We start from the raw sequence: 24,764 nt of genomic DNA on the forward strand, positions 1-24,764 counted from the left end.
ATCATGGCTGAAATCACCTCATAAAGATGTCCTGCTCAGTAGTTCCTGACATTGGTCTGGACTTCTTCTAACAAGAACAATTTTTAATAAGAGCTTTAAATATGTAATCAGTAACAGGTGAAATGGACATCTTTTTCTTCAAATGGGAGGAAATCAAGAAAAAGATCAGTTAAAAGCTAATATGTCTCTGAAGCAATAATGGTATGGTATTCATTTTTTCCAACTATTTCCATAACTGGACATTTGAAATGCTATCAACTGGAGATTGCTAATGAGCAATGCCAGTTGGAATTCAAATTTCAGGGAGCAGAGGTTAAAAAAAGATCACCTTTTTGGTTTAGTTCCAATGAAGATGGTTAATTAATTTAGTTTAAGCTGTCTTTTTAATTCAAATACAAAACTTAATAATAGAATGCTTCTACATGAAAGCCTCTAACTGTGAGGAAGAAAATCTGCAAGAATAAAATTGATAAAAGCTGCAGATTATATTACTGATAATAACTTTTAACTTTCAATGTGATTCCACACTTTCTCCAATTATTTTTTTTTGCTCACATTATAAGCTTTGAAATTACTTAATGCTTATGAGATCCTGCAGACTTCCTGTCGAAATGTTATGCAGTCAAACAATTGTAAAATTCTCTAGTAATTTGGTTGGGCTTTAAAGCAGACAACATGGAGAATTGATCTAGTCTAAAAGAAATGACTTGCATTGATAAAGCTCTTTATCCTTGGTGTATAGCAAGTAGCCGCCTTTGAAAGACTATTGAAATGAAGTCACCATCGTTTTGGAGAGAGCTCCAGCAGACAAATCTGCTCTTAACAAAATCACATAAACAGACAAGAAGATAGATATCACACTGAACTTCTTAGGTGGTAGGGGCTGACCACAAACCATGCTAGCTCTCTGAATAGTGTTCTACAATTTCTTACATTATGTCAGCAGAGAGACAGGATCTTAGTTTAGCACCAAACCAGAAACAAATGTTTTTTCTGATAGTGTCATGCGCTCTCTATCTCTATCTCAGTGTTATGTAGTAATATTAGTCAAGACATGGAAACAAAAGTTCAGGTGAGACCCACAAATTTCAAATTAAACGATAAGCCAAGCTGTAAAAAAAAAAACAGAAAGTTATAAAGCGAGGAAACACACTGTTGAAATGTGAGGGGGGGGGGGGTTCTTCTGTAATTTCTGTATACCAAAACAAACAAAACAAAATAGTTCAAGAAACACACACAAAATGCTGGAGGAACTCAGCAGGCCAGGCAGCATCTATGGAAAAGAGTAAGCTGTTGAAGTTTTGTGCCGAGACCTTTCATCAGGTCCTGAGTAAGAAGTTCAAGCCCAAAACTTGTGTCAAACTTGAATAAAGGCAATTACAAAAGTAAAGTAGATTGTGAAATTAGAAATAAAAGCCCAGATGGTGGCCAATATTTATGTCATTTATGGTCTTTACCATAATTCTCAATAAATACTGTACATATTCCATTAAGATATACATATTAGGAGTAAGATGAACTATTTGGAGTAGCTAAAGAAGTTAAGACAAAGCATACAATATTGCAAAGTTTCAAAGTACATTTATTATCAAAGTATGTATGCAGTATACAACCCTGAGATTTGTCTTCCCACAGACATCCACAAAACAGAGAAAAACCATGAAACCTGTTCAAATAAAAGCATCAAATCCCCTCCCCTCGCACACAAAAGAAAACAAGTCATGTAAACGGCAACAAAAAAGAGTGAAAACACAAAATTAAAAGAGTCCAGTATATTCAGTTCAATTCAGTGTTTGTTATTTGCAGGCAACCTCAATGCAAAATCACTCAAGATAGCAACAAAAGAAAGGATTGACCGGAAACCAGAAACGCATCATCAATGTGAACTACAGAACCCAATCCACAAACCGCGTCAACTAAACCTTGATCTGGCACCATCCACCAATGGCATCGAGTGGGAGAGAGATCATTCAAACGCAGGGACCTTCCTTCTGGAGCAGAAAGTGAGAGGGAGAGCGAGAGACAGCATGCAGACCGCAGCCGTGAACAAGAGACTGGTAGACAGCACTGAACACCTACAGTGACTGAACCCAGGTGCGGAGGACAGATTCCAATGTAGAGATAGAAACAAGAGTTTATACATAGGATTTCCAACAGAACATCGGTGGCTCAATCGAGCAACATGGTGATACAAATCATTCTCAGAGCAAGGACCCTGTGTTACCCACCAATTGGGAGTCCACTTTAAATAATTGCAGTACGCGGAAAACCCATAAGCTTGACAAGAAAGCTTAAGGGCTTAATGACTCTAGTTAAGACAGCAATTAACAAAGGCAGGTGCTCTAGAAATCTTGGGGCCCAAAGTTCTACAGCTTGTTGCACAGGTCCTCAGGGCTCATGACAGTACCTCTCTCCTAAAGCAGGCACCTAACAGCCCAGGGAACCCAGGGAGCCCTGGGAACTCAGATCAGGGCTGGTAAACTCGAGACAGACCTGATGCTCTCAGGACAGGGCTGGTAAACTTGGGAATATTGCATATAACTCAGGAACATAGTATGCCACGGGAGACCTAGCAAACCTTGTCAACCTGGAGTGCCTAGGAAGAACCCTTGGCTGTAAATTGGAGTAGCTCAGAACATAGACCCAGAATGTACACTTGGAATACTCAGAATGTAGACTTGGGAAACTCGAAATAGAGGGCACCCTCGCCTCCAGCTGACCAATGTCTAAGCCGCTGTGGAGCCTCAGTTGGGTCCATTGATCATGAGATCCATCTGTCATGGTGTGCACTGGCAGCAACTGAACCCGAGTGCGGAGGAACGACAGACTCCATGTAAAGACAGAAACAAGGATTTCCAACAGAACATGGCTGGCTCGATCGAATGACATGGTGAGACAAATTGTCCTCAGAACAAGGAGAATAATTAAATAATCACAATATGCGGAACACCCGTGGAGTCAAAATAAACTTGACAAGTTTAATCAGAAAGCACAGGGGCTTAACAACTCCAGTTAAGACAATAGTTAACAAATACAGGTGCTCTAGATACCTCAGAGCCCAATGTACTATGGCTCACTGCACAGGACCATGGGGCTCATGACAAGCTTACTTGCCTGCTGCAGCCCCTCAAAAACTGTGTCCCTCTAACCTCCAATACACTAGCAGGGACAGACCATGATGCAGGGCACCTCCCACCACTGGATCTTCACTCTTTGAGACCTCCCTGCATTCCACCTGCTCAGTCCGCCTCCTTGACATGGACTCCGAATCATCTTCTTTCTCTATGAGCCCTCAGTGATAAAGACGAAGCAATAGTAGGTAATGCTGTATCCACAGCCCCTTTGTGAAAATGTCAGTGTGCTCCTTGGACAGGGGGGACATTCCATTGAAGGACTAAGTGATGGAGATATGTCCACACCATGGAGATTGTGGGCCAACTTCATTAAGCCTGGGCTTGGATGCAGTGTATTCTTCTCTAGATGTCAATCTTATGGACAGAATGGTCTCCTCAATCTTATGGACAGAATGGTCTCCTCCTCCTATCTTCCACCCCCTCCCCTCTGAACTGGGATGACTGGTAATAGCTGTGTGTATCCTTGATCTGAATGATAAATGGATAAGTTAGTGAAGTGGATCGATGAGATGAGTATTTTATTCAATGATCAAGCATGTCACAGTTTGACTGCCAGTGCGTGGAAGGAGCTCCTGGCTTTTAAAAAAAGTTCTATTAGGTAACATCATCGTCATTCATGACGTTCTGACAATCTTTCAAAAACAGCACTAGTGCTTTGTGCAAAGCTGTTAACCACTCTGACTCTGGAGTGAATTAACACTAAGGTTAGTGTCAGACTGTTGTTTCAAAGTTTCAGTCTTTGATTTTGGTCTTTTCTTCATCATGCATACTGCCTCAATGGGCAGACTTCATGCTACTCTGAGTATCTTGGTTGCTTATATCTGTAATGTCTTCCTACCTATTTATCCAAAGAAGTTGTCAATATGTTCATTTGATCTACAAGCAAGCTTCATCCAGACTGGCAAGTGCAAGGGTAGTTCACCATTGCAATAAAGGTTCTGATGCTTTTTTACAATATTCTAGTGCCCATGGTAGAACTTTTGACTCACTGACAAGTTACAAGATGTGGCTTAGTAGCAGAAGCTTCCTAATCCAAACTGGAGAACAGGAAATGCTGGAAGAACTGTGCATTGATAGAGAGAAAAAGTGTTGTGCATTTAATATTTCAATAATATTGAGTAATATTTTAATCACTCTTTGTTGTTTACATAATTCATAACAAGTTATGACTGGCATAGGTTATTATGCCACTGTGTCATAATTGCATGTCTCGCTAAAATATAAATGAAACTAGAACGCATATGCATCTCCCAGCTCCATACTTTTCTTTCAAATAGTTTTATATTTTGGAGTTGCAAAACATAGCAGTGGCGACAAGGAAGTTTGAAAGAAACCTGAGATGACTACCTACCTATTGGAGTGCATAAAGCATTCAAATTTCAAAAAAAGCAGTGAGAAATGGTTGATTTAAAAAAACAATGCACCACATGCTTCTTTGGCAAGGGACAGAGACAGTTGAGCTAAAAAAAGGCAGAAAACAGATAAATTTATGGGTTCATAGTGAGTACCAGGTAATAATAATCATAATTTTTTAAAAAAGCAGCAATGGCTGGCTACATCAGAAGGACAGATGAATTTGATTGCACAAAAGATAACTGGCTGATGTATACTGAGTGAATTGAGCAATATTTTGAAACAAATGAAATAACCAATGAAACGCAAATGCCAGTTGTGCTGAATGTATTCCTTCAAAAAGCATATAGTTTGCTTAGATAATTTTACTGTTTCAACCAAACCAGCTGAAATGAGTTTTACTGATATTGTGAAAGTAATGCAGGAACATTTGGAACTGAAACTATTGTTAATTGTTAATGTATCTCCAGGCTCCATATTTTTCTTTCAGTTAGTTTATGTTGCAAAACTTAAAAAAAAAATCAAACTTTCACATCTAAGATGCTGGAGGAGTGAGAAACTTCTTAATTTAAATTTGCAGAGAGTTGAGGGGTAGGGTTAGGATGGGGAACGAAACAAGTTTGCTGTGTTTGGATGCAGATCAAAGTTGTCAATGTAACAATTAACATACAAGCTGACAATTAGGAAAAAGAAAAATTGGAGCAGAAAGATATCCCCATCTGTAGAGGAATAGAAAAATACCATATGGGCATGTTAATTTCAAGATGAGGTTTTAAGAGCTGCAAGGTGCTATGGCAGAAGATGGTTAGTTAAAATTGAGATGGTAATCTTTGGAAAACTTACTCTACGTACCTCAGAATTCAGGATGTACGTAGTTCAATGTGGAAAACAGCCATTTCTTATCCAACTTCAAAGGGAATAAAACTTGAAGATTTTATATTATTTGTTCTGTTCTCTTTCAGTCACACTTAGGGTTATTAACCTGTCCAGTATGTATTGTCAAATGTTCAGAGTTGACACCAGATTTTTTTGACACTTTGAAAATTAACAAATGGCTTACCAGGAAAATACCATGAAAACTTGCAATATATTTCCCTTAAGGAAATGTTGAGAATTTTGAATAACAAATTCAAATGTGTTCATATGATCTTTCAGACATAGGCACAAATTCTTGAAATGTATCAAATAAATTAGATAGCAGGGGCGGGTCAAAACAGTGGAATTACCTTCACACCTAAATATCCATGTGCCGAAATATCAACTGTGTTTATACAGATTTTATATACAGTATGTTTATTCTAATTTTTCAGTTAGGTAATACATCTCAAAATACAAATAATTAATAAGCAGATTAAAATGGGCAGAGTTTACAGTTAATTAATGCAACAATTGTCATTATACACTCCAAAGATAATGTAAAGAAAACTTATGTCAATTTGCTTGTTGTTGCAGGTGGTAGAGTATTTGCTTCATTACTGTAAGGTCTCTTACATCTGCCTCAGTTTTACATTTTGGAGAAGCTTAACTGACAGTTTCAGTGAAAGTGGCAATGTAGTAACTTCACAAGATAATAATTTACTAACTGAGATCGCAAATACGATTGCATGGCAAAAGACTTTAGTTCTACATTGTTGAACTCTGCGCTTTCCAAATGAACTTCCTTTTATGGCTTAATTTTCAGTATTATTGAATCCGCTTTAATTCTTGGGCAGTGAAGGCTGCTCACATTTAAGGACTCATAACTGATAAGAGGAATGAAAACTTCCTTGAGGGCTGGGTGAATCATAAACTCCAGAAGAAACATTTGCAAAAAGCTGTCTAAGTATTACAGAAATGGCTATATTCTCAGAAGTATGTCAATGGGTTTTATAACTGAAGTGTTTTTGACAATGTACCCACTGTTGTGACGTAGGAAACACAGCCCAGAATGACTGACCAAGCATTGATATGTAAGTAGCAAGTGTGCAGGAAGGAATGGACAAGCAAGACAGAGTGGCTGAAGTTTTGGGTCAGCACAGCTGTGCAGCAGTCAGCGTAGCACTATTCCAGCGCTAGCGCCCCAGGTTCAGTTCGCCTGCTGCATGTAAGGAGTTTGTACTTTCTTGCCATGGCTGCATAGGTTTCCGCCGGGTGCTCTGGTTTCCTCCCACGTTCCAAAGACGTATGGGTTAGTAGGTTAGCAGGTCACATGGGTGTAATTGGGCAGTGTGGGCTTATTGGGATGGAAGGCCTGTTACCGTGCTGTATCTCTAAATGAAATACTTTGGCCAGGCCAGAAGGATGGGACAATACAGGCCTAACGAGCTGGTACACTCAGTGGCCACTTTATTAGGTACACTTGTACGCCTGCTCGTTAATGTGACTACCTTATCGGTGAATTATATGGCAGCAACTCAATGCATAACAGCATACAGACATGGTCAAGAGGTTTAGTTGTTTAGATTAAACAGCATAATGGGGAAGAAATATGACTTAAATGACTTTGACCATGGAATAACTGTTGGTGGCAGACAGGGTGGTTTGAGTATCTCAAAAACTGATGATCTCCTGGGATGTTCACACATAACATTCTCTAGAATCTACAGAGAATGCTGCAAAAAACAAAAAAAACCTCCAAAGAGCATTCTGTGAACACAAAAAAAAAACTTGTTAATGAAAGAGGGCAGAGGAGAATCGCCAAACTGCTCTAGTTGACAGGAAGGTGTCAATAACTCAAATAACCACGAGTTATACTAATGATGTGTAGAAGAGTATCTCTGAATGCACATCACATTGAACATTGAAGTGGATATGTACAACAACAGAAGATCACAAACATATGCTCAGTGGCTACTTTATTAGATACAGGAGGTTACTAATAAAGTGGCCACTGCGGGTATGACTTTATTGCTGGCATATAAAGGGCTTCTGCATACTTGAGGACGAGTTTGTTGATGTCCTGTGCATGGACTTTGCTCATTCACCTATTTCTCACAATTTACAAGCTCATGTTGATCCATGGCATAATCTACAGCACTGGCATGGATTTATTAATGCAATTCTGTTTTAGGAACTCTCTTTATGCCAGTTATCCTGAGGCAGTCTTTCTCATAGCAACATCTGTTTTATGTCTGCATGCACTATCAGCAGTAAATTATGAAATAAGTATCTAAATTCTTCAGAAGAGATTATAGCACATTCTTTTCCAGCACAGCAATATGTATTCCTCCTCCATTTCAATTTCTTTAGAATGCAAATACTTGTTCTTCTAGGGTGGACTCAAAAATTGTTCAGGTGTTGCATGAATTGAAGGTGTTATTTCTGGATTTTCTCAAATAGTGCCCCATTATCAAACTACCTCTGTTTAACGGGGTAGGAGAATGTATTTCCCTGCCCCCCCACCCCACTGCAAATGGCTAAAAGCGCTCTTAAAACATTTGACTTAAGTTCTGAATGCTTAACAATGCTCTTGTCAGAAACTGGTGTGACTCATCATTACAACATCATTAACGGTACCAGAGTCCGAAAATGGAAAAATCCATATTGTGCCACTTATGAGTTCACATCATGCATTATTTAAATGTTACCAAAGGAAAGAATTTTGCATACTGCACGCCTAACATATCTCACCAAAACAGTGACTTTTAATGAAGAAAGACAGATGCTCCATTGAATAACATGTGTTGCTTACCACTGCTAGTATCCTAAGTTCTGACAGTCAACAAGGTGGGTGTGAGGGGGTCACTTAAACGGCAGATAAAGTGCCAGCACTTACACATTCCCCTTTCATTTCTCGAGGTAGCTGGCTACTTTCTGCATGTAAAATCGGAATGCCAACTATCCTATGAAAAGCCTGGCTCTACTATTCAGACCACGACCCTTACTTAACCTTTGAGTAGGGAGGAGGTTTCTCTCTCTTGACCTCATCTGTTCTCCTGAACATCGTAAAAACTTCAATTATTGCACTTCTTAAACTTCTGTCTCTAAGGTGTGTATAATTTCTCTCCTCAAATTAATCCATAGAGACAAGGGATCACCATTATGTAATTGGTGGTTAATTCTATGTAACTAAACATTGTTACCTTGGTGAAGACAGCATTCTGCCTGCACCTGGCCAAATCAGTTGGGAAAATGCCTGCCAAAGTGTCATCAGTCTGTCATGTCATTAGAGATTAATCTATCAGCAAACCTCTATTTGCAAGATCATCTAACGTGAATCCTTCCTCAACGCCAAGCAACGGTCATGAAGAAAATCCGCCAGTGTGCCAACAGTGGAGTGGAGTCTGTTTTCCAGGAGTTTCGGATGCCTGTTGGAAAAGCTTCTGGAATTAGTTCTGCTGACCTGGAATTAGTTCCTTCAACTATGAGGTGCAGGCCTGCAGACATTGTGGCACATATATCTCAGCTGCTTGGTGTGAAGTTCAAACAAAAATTAGGTTTGTGCTAGTGGCATTCTCTGTCAATAACTGGAAAGAACTTGGTCAACATGTGCAATGTGCTTTCAGAGCTGCAGTCCTTGGCTCATGTGTGGCCTATTCCTTGCTCTTCTGCCTTGGTAATCACTGGGACATCTTCCAGTTTATCTGGAGATCCAAAACCAAGCAAGTCCGATGGGTCACAAGGCACAATAGATTCTGCGGGTTTGTTCCATGAGCAAATGGTCCAAACCATATGGTAGAATATACTGGCTAGTGGTGACAGGTGCCCTACCAGTCAGAGCCTTCTACAGATGCCACTTCACCTTTAATGTACACTGCCCTCGGGATGGCTGCACTGGAGAAGACATGGTCATCCACCTCTTTGCAGACTGTGGATTTGCTAAGAAGGTGAGGAGATGGATGCAAAGGTCCATGTCCTGGGTCATCCCCAGCAGCTGCATACCAGAGACTCTCTAATCTATGGGCTGTTCCCAGGGACACACAGTGAGATAGAAATCATGCTGCTGAAAGGTCATCAACTCAGTGAAGGATGTCCTTTGGTCTGCCTGAAAGTTGTTGGCCTTTTAGCACAGCAAGATGCCGCAGGATTTTTCAGTCCAGGCTGCAGATGTACGTGCTGAGGCTCAGTGAAGCTTAGTGCAGCCAAAGCTAAGCCTCTGTGGGGAAGGATCACAGTCTGGGCTCTTTCCACTAATGCACATACAGGGGCAGAAATTGGAGCAACTGGCCCCTCAACCAATGAAAGGGGTATTGCCTCAGGGGGCAATGGTGATGGCAATGGTGCTGTTTGTTTCAGTTTCTCTTTCTCACTTTAAATTTACATTACATAATGTACTGACCAAGAATGTCAAGGCTTTTAGTACTATTTTTCCTTTTGTATATATTTTTATCATGATAAAATCTATTTTTGACCTATAAATAAACATGATTTTCAAAAATGAACTGCAATTTTTGTACTTGTATAACTTTTTATGAATGAAGTTTATTTTCCAAATTTAAAAAATCCTCCTGTCAGAAGAAAACTAGACATTGAGAAGCTAAACATGGTGTAAAATCCTCTAAAATATTTGAAGTTTGTATTTCCTATGGTAGCCAGAGGAGTGGCAATGGCTCTTTGCACAAAAATGGTCCTAACACTACATTTGTACAAAACCATTTACACTATGAATGTATAAAATGGATGACAGTATGAATGCAAAGAAAGCCACACACTGCTTTTTTTAACAGTTTTATTAAATAAAGTTTATATTTAAGCTTATAAAAATACTTCTGTCAGGAAAGCGTGCAGAGATCCTTGTCCATCCCAAGCAGCTGTGTAGAGATCTCTTATCTATGGGCTGTTCACAAGGATATCATCATTATTTGCTATGTAATATGAACGTGGGCAATCAATGGTCCTGGCAAATTTTTCCACAGAAGTGGTTTGTCATTGCATTCTCCTAGGCAGTGTCTTTACAAGACAAGTGACCCCAGCCATAATCAGTACTCTTCAGAGATTGCCTGCCTGGCATCAATGGTTGCATAACCAGGACTTGCAATGTGTACCAGCTGCTCATACAACCATCCACCACCGGCTCCCATGGCTTCACATGACCCTGATCGAGGGGGTTAAGCAAGTGCTACACCTTGCCCAAAGGGTGACCTGCAGGCTCGTGGAGAGAAGGTGCACTGTATACTTCCTTTGGTAGAGATGTATGTCCACCCATGTACCAGCAAACATTGTTAGAATACAGCAATATCAACAAAAATGCACCTTGATGTGTTTGAAACTTTGTCTCCCAGTACCATGAGATGTCTGTAAGGGAATGCTGTCCTAAGGCATTTTTCAAGTTGCGGGAGTACATGGTAGCACAGTGTTTAGCGTGAGCTATTATGGGGCATCAGAGTTCAGAGTTCAATTCCGATGCCATCTGTAAGTTTGTATGTCCTTCCCACAGGCTTCCTCCAGATGCTCCAGTTTCCTCCCACATTCCAAGGACATACCAGATCAGTTAATCGGTCATTCTAAATTGTCCTGTGATTAGGCTAGGGTTAAATGGATGGGTTTTTGGTCGGTGCGGCTCATTGCGTCGTAACAGCCTGTTCTGCACTGTATTTCTAAATTTTAAAAAACGGTAAGGACTGCACTAAACTTGATACAGCCACCACAAAGGCTTTGTGGCAGAGAACTGCAGCACAGTGTCCTGACCCCACTGGGGACCATAGGGATGGGTCCTGTAGTTACGTCTTTCAAATACTCAAAGCATATATCATCCAGAGAGGCCCCATGAGTGGGCATGGTCATTTTTATATAGAAATGCTAACACTACAACTGTATGGATCCAATGACCATACGAATGTATGGATTGGATGACACCACGAACGTTAAGAAGCCTTACACTGTGTTTTGAATTTCCTATATGAATAAAATTTATTCTTGAAACAATCAAAGTGCTTTCTGTTATGTAGAATCAATTGGGGCAGAAAGAGGCCATTCTACCTGCAGTCAGTTCTTCAAAAGAGTAGCTACCTCAGTAAAAAAACACCATGTTTGGAGACTTACACAAACATCGCCTTGCCCAGGCTCCTGTAGCAACACCCCAACACCTATCTCCATCCCCTAACACCCACCCAACACCCTACCTACTACATCTCCAAACACACCCACCTTTACCTGCCAGCACCCCTATCTCCACCCAAAACTCCTACCTACACCTCCCAATATTCCTATCTTCACCTTCCAATCCCCCCAGGTACATCTCCAACATCCCTATCCCCACCCTTCAAAACTCCAACCTACACCTCCAAATATACCTACCTCTACTACCAACCTGCTCTACATTCATCCTCCAACATTTCCACCTCCCAGCACCCCTATGTCCACGCCGCAACACATTCAGCTTCACCTTCCAACACCCCACCTCCTAACACACCCATCTACACTTTGCCTGTATAAGCTTCCACCACATTTTCCTTTCACTATAAAAGCCCTGGATCCCTGAGCAACTGCAGAGAGTGTGTTTTCCATTTTCTCCCTTTTCATCTGTTCCCATTGAGCTGATGTCCTGTACTTGTTTTGCTTCCCAGTGACTTTGTAAATAACACGGATTTTGCTTTCCAGCATAAATGAAAATTGCCTCACAAAAATAACTCCAAGAATTAATATCCTCATTAGAGTTGTAATCAATATTGAAAATATCTATAATAAAATAGCATTCCAGCAAACTGAAAGGTACAATGAATATTTAAACCAAAAAAGGCAGAATTACTTCTGGCAGTGAGGTGGAGGAAGGGAGGAATGAAATCTAGTCCCTGCAGAAATTGAAGGCATTCTACAGGTCCTTACTGACGTTGTTTTGCAGGCATTCCAGGGACTTATCCAGCCGTGACACAAAGGATATTATCTCATTTTGAGCATTCCCAGTGCAAAGGTAAATGTGACTTCGTTACTACAGCACAGAAGGCCATTCAGTCCTTTAAATTCATGCCAGCTCCCAGCAACCCCATTCCTTATTCTGCACAACCCGGCCCAGCCTGAAATTTATTGTCTCTCACACGCCCATCAGCTCCTGCTTGGTTGATTTTACCACAGAATCACACTTTAGGTTAATTAATTAATGCAGCAGTCCACTTTTGGGGATGTAGGAGGAACGCAGAGCATGCGTGGGGCACCCTACTTTTATGGGGTGGTGGGGGAAGAGTGGAAAACGCACACTGACAGCTCTTGAAGTCAAGATCACTGATATAGTGAGTCAGCAGAACTACCACGCCACCATTAATAAGCAAAGATCAATGAGAAAATATACTAACTAACAAATAATTCAAGGTGAGTTGGGAACTGATGTGTGCTTCAAAATCAAGGTAGCATTTGATTTGAGAGACCCTCCTCTGCAGTGCTGCTTACTTGTAGCATCAGCTGCCGACCAGTGCAATGAATGCAGCCTCTGTAAGTCTGTTTGAAAGGGGGACTCAGATTCCTTTCTAGTGAGCTGGACAAGTGGACCAGTTAACAGTCTCGGGAAGAACAGCATTCAATAAATAAAAGTTTCGAAACACCGAAGTGGTTGAATTGGCCATCTCACAAAAATGGGCAAAAGGATCAGAAAGACCCTGTCCCATTCAAAATAATTCAGACAGAAGTCAATTTTACGCTGCCTCGCTGCCTCCTCACTACGTTCATTTATGGAAGCAGTCCGCACCAGTCAGAGTGCTCATAGACTGCAGACGTGGTTACACTGCATAAAGTCAGCCTGAAGCTCTTAAAGGGAAGGTGCATTCAACAGTATTTTGCCAGCCAAGATTTCTGTTTCCTTTTCCCTCTGCCAGCAGTTTATCTTCCGTTGTGAAGCCTCTGCTTGCTCTCTCACTCGTGAAACTCAACCAGTGCGCCCACATCTGGGAGCGATTGGTCTATGCAGAAGACTTGAGGACTGCCAAATGTCCAACTCCACGACTGCCTGCTGTGCTGAACAAATATGCAAACGTGGAGCAGCAACTGGAATAACCCAGCATTAGGCCTGCAAGGAATTGATGCCTGTGCTGGAGGGAGAGCAGAACAGTAAGCAGATGGGTCTTTCATGTTGCTTAATGTCACGACCGCATTTATGAGGTTAGGGTCGGGCAATGGCTGGAGCACAAAATCCCAAATGGCACATGGACCGACGTCACGACTCGCTTGCTGGCAGGCATTAAGTGTGTACTCAATGTGCCCAGATGCATCTGCACATGGAACAGATGCCATTTTGGAAGCTGAAAAGGCCTCATGTCACCAAAGCTTAAGTAACACCCAACCCAGTTGTCCTGCCAAAGATATCAATGAGCAGGAGCCACGGTTGTATGGAAACACAGATGGAAAAGCAGTGAATGGAAGAATCTTCATTACCCACTGAGTTTTTTTTTCTATTTTGCCTCCATCTTAATTTTTACATCTCTCTTTTTTTTCTCTGCGCCAAGTGAAGAACGAGATGTTTTGCTCTCAGGCCCTATCAATGTAGCTGCATCACCAGCTGTTGGGAAACAGGCAAACTGACTCATCGACACCTGACCAAGGTTCAGTCCTCCCCATGTGGGAAGTCATATGCACAAGCCTGGCCTTGACTCAGAGATAGAACCCTCGTCAGGTATAAAAATGAAGCTGGCGCTCGCAGTCCTGTGCTGAGCGGGTGCCATTTTCTTGGAGGTGCCACCTTCAGGATGAGCTGGAGAACATGGGTCCCAGCTGTCTGCTCAAATATATACAATGGATCCCGCATTAAATTCCTTAACATATCCCAAGCACTTGGCACCTTAATACCTTGAAGGACAAGAACACAGGCCATTTTGGAGCATCCCAATGTTCATTGCCCTCTAAGTCACACCCTATCCTGGCTTAGACATTCATCATAGTTGGCTCAAGATCTTGGAGCTCTCTTCGCAATAGCTATATGGGAGTACCCTCATCATACACCTGAGTGGTCAGGGATTCAATGTGTCCTCAAAGGCAGTTTGGGACGGGTTCCAAGTGCCAACCCCAAAAGCATCCTCACAGCTCATCATGAAGAAAATAGAACTTTTTTTTTTACTATAAACGACTGAGTTAGTTACCTTCTCCGTCCACATCTAAAAACAGAGCATTAGTTCAGATCCTTGTTGTGCTCTGTGTGCACTGACCACAGGGTTGTCAACATTACAAAGACAGCAGCTCACAAGTGCTTCAGCTGCTTTGGGCTGCTCTCATGCAGTAAGTAATGCAACTTCAAAAGCACGACTGCACAGCGCATTCATCCACGTGTGCAGTTCACCAGCTAACCACTCTTCCGTTTGTGGATCCTTGAGTTTCCTTGAACATGCATATGTGGCTCTTCCCTTATCTCATCCTGACCACGTTACTAGTTACCATATTGAGTCTATCAAATTAATTTGAGTGCCAGCAGGAATGCATCTCCGATGTCATACTCAGAGGCAGGGGGAAATAAAAAAACACATTATGTAAACACTGGTGCTTAAAATTGTTTGACATTCTTTTTGAAATAAAATTAGAATAATGACACTACTGGCTCATGAAGCTGCATATTTCTGTTATAAATGTAATCTCTGTTCAAAGTGTTAAATAACGGACTAAAAATCAATGTCATCTGGACCTGTAAAAGCCAGCGTGTAAATTAAGGACACTTGCCATAATGGAATATCTGGAAATAACCCAACAGTCCAAACATTTATGCAGCATCTGAAATCATTTTGAAGTTACTAACAAAAATTGTAGCTGGCTTGTCTCTGACGTGTCTTTCTTCTTCCCTGCTTTGTGATGTTACATCCTACTCTGATGTGTAATAATGTTGCAGTAGCATCCACCAGGAATTAATCAACCTTTGTACAGCCGCTTTTCCTAATTGCATATGTTACATAATTTGAAAAAGAGCACAAAAATATATGAAATAGCCACAAAATAGCAATATTTTACATGTTGAACTAATCATAAAGATTCTATGAAAATCTTCATGCATAAAGTTGAATTTGGGTAAAGTGAGAAAATTTCAGTTGCACAAAAGCAATATTAAGTAAAAGACGAAGGGTTTTTCTCAGTCAGCACTACGACTGTCAGCTGTGTAAACAGAACAAACACATCAGGTAAAACTTGTATTTAGAAAATATTTCATGGAACTGCACAAACCCAGCACATTTAATAAAAACAGAATGTGGTAGTAATAGAATAGGCATCCATTCATATGTAAATAGAAAGTCTGGATTTCAATTTAGAGGTCTTCAGCCAAACCACATACATTAACTCCTCATACAATATACTAAGATTCCATTATTGCTCCCCAGACGTGCACAACGCAGATTTCCGAACAAATGGCATCTGAGCCGAGTCATGGGGTTTAGCGCTCAGCCTGCACCAACAGTGAAGAGATTCGTCAGAATCCGATGACCGTTCACAACCAAATTATGCTGGAGCTTTAAGACAAAAGCTGTCTGCAGTCTGCATTCTGCCTATCTGTCACTGCTAGCCTGCACAAGCCCCTGCCTAAAAGCTAGTCTTACAGCCTGATCCACACAGCAGGCAAAAGCAAGATTTGCCTGTCATCTCCACAGGAAATCAAACCTCCTATAAAGAGGACATTGAAAGAATGTGCACAAAAATTAAGATACGGGGAAGATGCAAAATGCTTCAGCAAAACAGAAATCCCCACTTGGTTAAAAAATAATTTTATCTTCAAGCACTAAGAATTAAGTCAATTACTCTCTGCCTGTGAACTTGCCTGGAATACAGGGCAAGTCAGTTGAAAGCACATTTGTAAAAGGAAAAGGCAGCATGTCTCTATGGCAATAATTAAGGTTACTTTACCTCAAGGGAAGGTCTTTGGTAGTTCTGTTGCGGTAGATAATAAAGATCAGGCTGATGGTGCGCAGCCTAAAATATCCAAAAGCTGTAGTGAATGAAGCCTTCAATTCAGCCGGCAAAATAGTTCAGACAAACGCTGGCTCTGACCTCCTGGAAGAAGTTCTCTACATTTATCAGTGTGTGCAAACAGAGCACACAGCTGCCAAATGCAGCCCTTCCTTTGCTCTGCCAATATTCTCCTTCCTGTCTCGCTCAATCTTTCCATTCACTGCAGCACAGAGAGAAGAAGGGAACTGTTAAAAAAAATGCTGCCACTGAAGAGTTCGAATCACAATTGCAAATTCTGTTGAAAAGGGCTTGCCATTTTCAGCACACCATTCTCCAGCCTGCACAGTAAAGAAGGAAGCCATTGGGTGTTTAAAACAGAATTATAAACTGGGGCATCTAGCTTGGTGCTTTGCTAAAATATTTAGAGGAGGAAAATATTCTTCCTCAAATTCTAGAGATAATTTTTCTCAGAAAATTTATCCTAATGATGTTATTGGGTGACATTCCCATGCGTCCATCAGCGTTGGCACTGAGTTCCAGGTGCCAGGCAAGGTGATCTCATTGGCATGGTATCCAGGGTCACTTCTGTGCCCCATGCACACATCATGATTGACTTCACCACCTAAGGTGGTGGAGAGCGAGTGTCTACACCCCCACCACACCCCATCATTACCTTCTTGTGCTCCTGGGGCACAGTAGCATAGTGGTAGCAGGACGCTTTATGGTTCCAGCGACCAGGGTTCATTTCCCGCTGCTGCCTATAAGGCGTTTGTATGTTCTCCCCGTGACCGTGTGGGTTTCCTCCGGGTGCTCCAGTTTCCTCCCACAGTCCAAAGATGCACTGTTTGGTAGGTTAATTGGCTATTGTAAATTGTACCATGATTAGCTAGGATTAAATCGGGGGGTTGCTGGGCAGCGTGACCTGAAGAGCTGGAAGGGCCTATTCCACAATAAATAATCTGCCAAAACACATTTTTTAATCTTCTTCCGGAATCCATGTTGCATCAGCTTAATGATTGGCACTTGTGCGTCCACATCTGGAGAGCAGTGTACCTTTATTAGAACAATAGTCAGAATCTTTTTCCCACGGCAGGGATATCAAAAATAAGAAGGCATGGGTGAGGAAGGAGTTTAAAAGGGATCTAAGTGATAATATTTTGTTTTAAAACACAGAGAGGGGTTGATCCATGAGTCATACTGCCAGAGGAGGTATGGATTAAGAACAATGCTTAAGAGGCGTTAAGCATATCCACTTAAATAGGCAAGGCATTGAACGATGTGGTCTGGTTATGGGCAAATAGCATAGGCAGGGGTGAGAATAAGGTTGGCATGGATGTGATGGGCCAAAGGGCTGGTTTCTGTGCTCTACAACACCATGAATCAATGATTCAATGGTTCACCAAAATGTAAGCAATGCTGGTCTGGCCCCCTCTGCTATTGCCAATGCTATGCTCGGTATTATTTGCCTTTTAAGTGACAGCAGTTGCCTCCTCTGCAAGGCAGAGTTGAGATGAATAAAAACAGTGGAGACTTGAAAGCGTTGAGCTGAACCCGGGAGTCTTGACAATCACTCACTGGGTCGACATTGAGGGTCACTGGTGGAAGTTCCAAGAAAACTGATGGCCACTAAGTCCAGTTGTCCCTTCTGTTCTTCATTTGACCACGACCTGTCTTTTATGCATTAAAAACTCTTTCATTGATATTTCATTTAACTTGGCTCTCTGAGTTGGGAGCAGGGGAGGTGGATGGGAGTAGTATGAGCAGTCAGAGGTGGAGGTGGGAGGATCCAGGTAACAGTAAACAGCAAACTGTGGAACAGGAACATGGAAGTGTGAGGATAAAGCGGAGGTGGAGAATTCAGGAACCCAGTGTGCTGGTCAGCAAGCTGGCTGAGAAGAAGGAAACTGAAGAAGGAGAAGTCGAATAACTACAGATATTGCATTATTTCTTGCACCAAGGAGCTCCTCTGTTTCTTCTGGTCACACTTTCAAGTAAATCACTCTAAAAAGTTCAAAGTTCAAAGTTCAACATACATTTATTATCAAAGTATGCATACATTATACAGCCTTGAGATTCATCTCCTTACAGGCAGCTACAAAACACAGAAACCCAAAAGAACCTACACAAAAAAAGACACACTTCTAATTGATTTTTATCAAGCCACTCCTCCAGCTCATGGCTGTATCAATGGACCGCAGCAAAGCCATCTGGGATCTTGGTCAGAGGGCATGCTTGGAGCAGGTGGGGGACGTCCTGGATTGGGGCACCCCAGGGTCAAGCTAGGGTTTGTCGGGTGCCCCATCAGTATAATGTTGGTGCTATTTTGGCATGTCAACTTCTGAGTCTACTTGTGACTGTCCAGTTGTTTCTGGGAGCTGTAGTAAAGCCCGGGAGGAGCAAGGTGGGGGTCATCAATCAGATCTCCACCAGGGGGCGCGTTGGTGTGTCAGTATTGGCACCATTCAATGTGTTTGTCATAGGAGTCGAGGTTTTTCAGGTTATAGAAAAGTTTTCGGGATTTGAGTCAGGAAGCTGAAGCATTTTTGATGAATTTATGAACTGGAATGTTGTTGGGCATATTTTAGATATGCTAGTAGAATTTTGCTGAAGCCACTTATCTGTGGATCTCCAGGGGTGCTATTCCACTCATTGTTGGGAGCCATTGGACAGGTGTGGATTTTAGGGCTCTTGAGATTATTCTCATGGAAGTCTGGAGCTGTGTATTAATGAAGTTTGGGTGATCACTTCTCTCCCAGATGGTTGCACAATATTCGGCAACTAGGAAACTTAGAGCTAGGCTGGATGTTCATAGGACTGACTGGTTCCAGCTATCTTTCTGCTCATGGCCGTTCTGGATTTTAGTTTCTTTGCAACATTTTGAAGGCAGATCTTGTATAAGAGAGTTCGATCTAGTGTGACTCCTAAGAACTTCGTGTGTGAATCGTTGGGTAGCTGTTTGTCATTTAGTTTGATATTAAGTTTAAGTTTGGTTAGTCAATTCTCCAGATGAAATATTGAAGTTACCGTTTTGTTGCCATTCGTATTTAGGTACAATTTTGAGAAGTAGTTGGAGAGGGAGTTGATATCTTGAGTAAGGTTTTTCTCAAAGGATTTGACATTGTTCATTTGAAAGGCAATCCTTCACGACCTGGATCAACATGTTGATGTCATGTGGAGGCTTACATACTTCAAGGACTCCGTCGGGCAATGCCAACTCAGGTTCACCCATGTTGGAACGGCTGTGGATGAGGTGATGGGATGTCAGACAAAGATTGATCCAACCCCGACTCCCAAACGGACAGACTCGCACCTGGCCTTACCAGGCCACACTCCATCATGTATCAAGCCAACATTCAATATAAAACACCCATTGTGCAAAGGGGGACAATAAACAAATTGTACAAGCTATAAAAGTTACCAAGTAGCATTTAGAACAGAAGTGAGTCCTCAAACACGAAGCCCGGAGCAGCTGGAGCAGGCCCACAGCCTCATCCTCAGTTCAGCGCATGGCGGAGTAAACGTCACAGAGCCCACAGGCACAAATCCCAGAGCAGTCGGAGTAGGCAACCACCTCAGCTCCAGTGGAGTAAATGTCGCAAAGCAGCAGGTAGAACCAATCCAGCTTTCGCCTCTGGTCCCAACACCCTGCCTTTTCAATACATCTGCCCCGGTGTCCAAACATTGGGTGGCACCTCACTCTAGGACCCAGGCCCTGTCACGTCAATATGCTCTAGGCCCGGACCCCACCTCTATCTGACCTTTTCAAATTGGCCTGGTGCCCCGATCAATTAAACCTCGCTCTCAGTTAGGCGGACACGCCTCAAATCTGTCTCTCCTCCGCTCAGCTCAGTTTGATTTTGCCTCATTTATGCCTTGACCTCAGTTCGCTATCACCCCAACTTCGCCTCGCACCCGCAAGCTTCAACACTCGGCTCAGCTACTCCATCACTTGCCTCTTCATTGCTTGTGGTTATCGTTTACCATAATTCTTTTACAGAAAAAGTGTTATTAATGAAGTATTTAGTTGTATTCCTTGATTTGCTAACCACCAGTAAGTCGTCACTCGCCTTCAGTAGCCCCATCTTAAACCAGAAGCAGCAAGCAATTTCAACCTGTATTGGTGCTGGCTGCTTCATCTCAGAGAGTGTCCTCAAGCAAGATCCCTGATTTACATATGCAATGTCCTCTTAATGAGTGAGGAAAGGCCATCTTTTACTTGTCATGACAGTAGCATATCGGGTATAGAGCATTACTAAGCTGAGCCATGCCTTTAGTTTGGATTCCTCCAGGCCTACCTGCAAAAAATATCTAAATATTTCCAGCAATCATCAGAAGCTGCCCATGAAAACTGTCAGAACTTGGTTTCAATGATATTAAGATATCCCCTTCTCAATCCATGCTGAGTGCAACTTAAGTCCTATACTAAATGGTTAGCCACCTGCTCACATGATGGACACTGAATATTGCTTGTCTGAGTCCCTCAGGTCAAAAGCACATATTGCATTGAAACAAAATTTCTTTTGTAAGAGATTAAGAGATTTTTTTTGACATAACCATATGCCCAGAAAATGCCACAGCTCATTGAGCCCTGATAAAGTTGAAGGAGTTAAATTTCTACACTGACTCACAGACTTATTGTCTGACACCATGGCACTGTACTTACTTCAGATGGTTAAATGCTCATTCTCTCCTCTAAGGCCTTAAGTTGATGATGCAGGCATTCATGCTGTGGCAATGGTCGGGGATTGCTGCTGTTTCTAGTGTCCCATATTTTAGATAAGGAATTAATAATTAAACTGAAGGCCAGTCTGACTCTGAATGATCACACAACACAACTTCAAAGAGCGTGGAGTTCTTGTGGCCAATATTTATCTCCTAACCAAGGTCACTGAAAAAGGTTATCTGGTCATTGACATATTGCTGTTTGTGGGATCTTGCTGTGTGCAATTTGGCTACTGCTTTCCTGACATCATATTTCAAAATGCTTTGTTGACCATAGCACACTTTAGGTTATCCTGAGGTCTTGGAAAACATTATATAAAAACAAGTCTTTCTTTTTCAAATTAAAACCAGGCCTGTTTGAGAAGAACCACATACAAGAGAAAATCTGCAGATGCTGGAAATGTGAGCAACACACAGAAAACGCTGGAGGAACTCAGCAAGCCAGGCAGCATCTATGGAAAAAAGTACAGTCCACGCTTTGGGCCAAAACATTTTGCGGGTGTTGCTCTGTTTGAGAAGATGCTTCCAATCTCACTCAAATAGATTGTTACTGTTGTGCTTTATAACTCGAAAACATAAAACTAATTGAAAGTGAAACAGAGAGCCAGGAATAACATGTCCTCTCTTTTGTTTACTATAGTGAGGTGCTGACTTATGACATGGTGGTGTAACAATGTATGCCATTCACATACTTTGTACATGTAACCCATAATGAATTATTCACACAAAGAATGCTTAATCAAATCAATATATTTACAATATTATTCAAATACTACTGAAATATGATGTATACAATACTCCTCCCTACTTAGCTATAAACTCCAACTCAATGCAGAATGCATCTCAACTCAAATAGGCAACACGTTGCTCTCTAGTCATCTTACAGTATATGTACACAGTATACTAAATAATACAACTACTATACAGACATCCATAGCATAGTCAAATTGGAATGGTCCCATTCAGGCATAAAGATTTAATCGCTCTGGAGTATTTCTTACTCTTGTGGGATAATGTCTTTCCAGACAAGCGTGGGGTGCGTCTCTCTGCTCAGCAGGTGAGACTTGTGGCTGTGAAATAATCTCAGGTTCTGGGGCCATCTCTGTGGTGGTTGTAGCAGTTGACTCGGAGACTGCTGGAAGTGGTTCTGACAGCTCTGTACACCTTTCTTCTGGACGTGTTGGCATCCTGAACAGTGCATGACAAGCTGCTCAATCTGTTGATCTGTCCCAGGCCACCAGACACAGCTTCGATCGAATGCTTTCATTTTCATCATGCCTAGATAACCAGCATGTAGTTCATCCAATGCTTTAGCTGTCAGCTTGGATGGTACAACAACTCACAATCTCCACATAAGGCAACCTCTGTCAAGGGCAAGTTCATCTCAGCGCTGGTAAAAGTGGGGAATCTGGAATCTGCTGCACAATCCAGCCATTTTGGTTTGGCATGCAGACTTGAGACAGTGTGGGATCTTTTCTGGTTTCCCTTTGAATCATTTCGACCTTAATAGGGAGACTTTTGATTTGCATTAGGGAGAATACCTCAAGAGGAGTGTCATGTTTTGCAATTTTTCAAGTATTTCCTACTCCAAAGTAAAATGGGTCAATCCATCAGCTTTTGCGTGATTAGTCATCCTCTTCAATTTAATCTTGTAGTTGTGTCCTCCAAGAAACAGAGCCCATCTCTACATTCACGCTGCTGCTGTTAGAGGAACAGCCTTCTGTGTTTTGAAAATGGGCATTAGAGGTTACTGAACAGTAATGAAATAAACTCTATCCCCTGCAAGAACTAGTTGAAATGTTTTGTGCCACAAACCAGACTCAAGGCCTCTCTGTCAACCTGTGCATAATTTTTCTCTGCAGCAGTAAGGGAACATGACACAAAGGCTATGGGGTACAGGTTTCCCCCGCCATCCGAAGGTAGAGTGTTCCTATGAAACGGTTTGTAAGCCGGAATGTCCTAAAGCGAAGAAGCAATTACCATTTATTTATATGGGAAAATTTTGTGAGCGTTCGCAACCCAAAAATAACCTACCAAATCATGCCAAATAACACATAAAACCTAAAATAACAGTAACATATAATAAAAGCAGGAATAATATGATAAATACACAGCTTATATAAAGTAGAAATACTTTTCTGCAATCATTGCTGTATTGTTGTCCGTAGCAAAAATATTGCGCAAGCGCCGTCAGCAGAAAATCTCACACAAGCGCAGTTGGCAAAAACACTCTCTCCAGTAACCTTTAAGCTATGAAGCTGCCAAATCATACCAAATAACACGTAAAAATACACAGCCTATATAAAGTAGAAATAATGTATGTACAGTGTAGTATCACTTACGGGAATCGGGAAGACAGCGCCGAGCACACTGATGGTGGTGTGTTAGACTGAGTCGTCGCAGACTGGGGTGGTGCAGTGGCCCCCACCCTCCAGGCTGCTGACCAATACATTGTCGCGAAGAATTCAGCGGTAGGCAGGAGGCACACAGCTCAAATTTAAGAAAAAAGCCGAAATAAACAAATTAATTAATTAGGTGCCGCCTGGCACGTAATTGTCGGCCCAGATCAGAAGTGATTGCCAATTAATTAGATTGCACCTAATTAATTAGCATGTTTAGTTCGGCTTTTTTCTTAAAGGTGTGCTGTGTGCCTCCCGGCTACCGGTGCATTCTCCGCGAATTGGTATCTGTCCGCAGCCTGGGAGTTGAGGTGGTGGGACATTGGGGTGTCGTCTGTTTCCATTAGGGCAGGCAGCTCATCTTCTCCTATGACTGCCCGCCTCGATGTTGAAGGTCGAGGTTCATCGTTTGCTGTGGCTGATGTGGAAGGCTTGCTTGACTGCTTAGCCTCATGCATTTTTAGATCATACAGTTCTTTGTAAGCACTCAAACCATCCTGCAAATATCCCCTAAACCAACGTACCCTTTCAAAGTTAAAGTCGTACTTTATCATTGCAGTGAAAATCTCACGTAGGTGCCTTACGTTCAGTTCGCTACTGCATTCGGTTTCCATTGTTATCCTTTCCTCTTTCAATTACATCAGTTCATCTATCAGTTCTTGGTCATGCGATGCCAAAACTTCTTCAACATCACCTTCATCAGCTTCCACAAGCCAAACTTTGTCCTTACTTCGTTCACCATGATCAAAGCGCTTAATTATGTCTAGTTTTATGCCCTTACGAGCTCTTTTAGGTTTTCCAATACCTTAGAACTCATCTTGCAAACGGCTGCTCACAGACACTTGTTTAAGCAATGCCGGCGAGAATTGGGGGAGAGCGGCTGCTCGGGACGCGTGCTGATTTTTTATCGCGTGCTGCTTTTTTCGTAACAGTGAAAACACCTTCTGTTAGCGAAAACAGGGAACTAATGTAGGTCTTTCGTAACAGTGAGGTTTCGTAAAGCGAATGTTCGAAAAGCGGGGGACACCTGTATTCACTTCCATCACTCATATCATGTGACATGACTTCACCTGTGCCATAAGGCAAAGCCTCACAGGCAAACTTCAATGGACGGTATGGATCGTAATGTGTGAATACAGTGTCTGATGTCACCAATTTCTTTACCTTTTGGAAAGCCACGTCACACTGCTTTGACCATTGCCATTTCTTTCCAATCTGTAATAATGAGTTCAAGGGATGGAGCAGAATAGCCAGGTTTGGTAGAAACCTGTTATAGTAATTGACAAATCATAAAAAGGACCAAAACTGTGACATGTCTTTTAGCTTTGGGATATCCACTACTGCTTGAGTTCAAATTAACTGTAGTTCATATTGGCCTCTTCCAGTTCTA

The 24,764-nt window shown here is 41.8% G+C and overlaps 1 protein-coding gene across 2 annotated transcripts in view; it reads right to left on the bottom strand.

Moving 5' to 3' along the window:
- The window catches only part of LOC140199462 (SPATS2-like protein), a 99,921-nt gene extending 83,546 nt beyond the window's left edge, over positions 1-16,375 (bottom strand). For both annotated transcript variants that reach the window (XM_072261599.1, XM_072261598.1), the window contains exon 1: positions 16,209-16,375. The gene's annotated coding sequence lies outside the window, so the exon portion shown is untranslated. The remainder of the gene's footprint in view (positions 1-16,208) is intronic.
- Between the last annotated feature and the right edge of the window lie 8,389 nt (positions 16,376-24,764).

The sequence above is a fragment of the Mobula birostris genome, chromosome 6 (assembly GCF_030028105.1).
Source record: "Mobula birostris isolate sMobBir1 chromosome 6, sMobBir1.hap1, whole genome shotgun sequence".
NCBI classification, from domain to species: domain Eukaryota; kingdom Metazoa; phylum Chordata; class Chondrichthyes; order Myliobatiformes; family Myliobatidae; genus Mobula; species Mobula birostris.